This window comes from Culex quinquefasciatus, chromosome 2 (assembly GCF_015732765.1).
Source record: "Culex quinquefasciatus strain JHB chromosome 2, VPISU_Cqui_1.0_pri_paternal, whole genome shotgun sequence".
NCBI classification, from domain to species: domain Eukaryota; kingdom Metazoa; phylum Arthropoda; class Insecta; order Diptera; family Culicidae; genus Culex; species Culex quinquefasciatus.
Window position 1 is genome coordinate 167,507,542 of NC_051862.1, and position 1,589 is coordinate 167,509,130.

Consider the following 1,589-nt stretch of genomic DNA (forward strand, 5'->3'; position numbering starts at 1 on the left):
TTTTCTGAATTGGCTTTATCAATAAGAAAATCCATTCTCGAAAAACACATGAAAATCGAAAATTAACATACCGTAATCCGGGGTGACATTGGCAAGACTTAACTCAAGATTTATATTTTTTGTATGTGTATTTTGTTTTCAAAACAATTAGGCTGGTACAAATTTTATTTAAAGTTTTTGTCTCCCCCTTCAAAGTTGGCCCGAAAAATCAGGGGACAAAAAAAATATTTTTTCAAAAAACTTCAATATTTTTATGAAAATTTAAGTGCAATTAGTTGAAATCAATTTAAAATGAATTCCCCTACGTTTAGAACCATTTTTAACATGTTTGGGTTGCTTTAAAAAACTTTTGATTTTTTGAATATTTTCGATGTCTACTATCGCTAAAGTTTTTTTTTCGCTAAAATTTTTGTTTTCGTCAAATTTTACATTTTTTGAAAACTTTTATTGCGAAACAACTAAACTAGTGTAAAATAAATTTTAAAACACTTTTTCCATGCAAATGTTGAAACTATGGCATGTAATTTTAATATTTATATTTTTTGCCTCATTTTTATTTGGGAAATCATGACACAGTGTGAGTGTAAAGTAATCCTTTTTATCAATCTTTTCATATTTATAGATAACTAACTTTTTAAATTTTAATCTATCTATCTTTGTTCTATCAATGTCACCCCGGATTACGGTCCTAAGTTACACATTACGCCAAAAAGAAATAATTCCAGAACATCAAATTAAGGGATAGTAAATAAGGTGGTAATTATGGCTTTTTGATATAAGATTATTTTACAAGTAGGAATTTAAGATTTCTCAGTGAGTAGCTTGAATTGAGTTCACTTCCAATTGAAAAAATGCAAGAATGATTTAAATTATTACCTAAGTTTAATTGAAAACTCGTTTAAATTAGCGATAATAATAAAAAAATGTCGAAAAAATCATGATTTCAATGAAGTACATTTAATTTAAAAAAATCAAATAGTTGAGGTTTTTTTCTTCCGATTTTTGCCCCAACAAAAATTCAACTTTCAACAGTTACTGAGAATTTCCGCTCTTCATCACTCTCGGCGACAACCCGAGCCGATGTATTCTTGTTCCAGTGGGGAAGAATCCTTCGATACGGGTGTTGTCCCCGGGGGTGGAACAATTGGGGATAGAGAGATGGCAAGAGCCGGGAGTGGTAGTCAGGAAATACGGATAAAATTGAAAACGAGGAAAAGAATTATAACAAAGCGACAACTTTTTCAATTAAGACATTCCGGCGATTCATATTGATTGAGATTTAGAGGAGAAGAAGAAGAAGCTGGTGGAGGTGGCCGGAAGTGTCGGCATGAAGAAGATGGTGCCAGTGACGATTCAATATCTCGAAACCAATGGCGGCGGAAATAACGGAATACGACTGAACAAAAACCCCCTGGAAGAAATCAGCAGTCGAACAAAACAAGAAAATTGCTCAAGTGAAAGCAAACGCCAGCGATACAAGAAGAATGTGCTCTCGTAGCAAGCACAAGATTCATTCTGACGATTTATCTGCCATTAATTAGCTCGAGCGTGCTGGCTCCTGTCCCTCCTACCTTGCTGTCTTCGGTGGT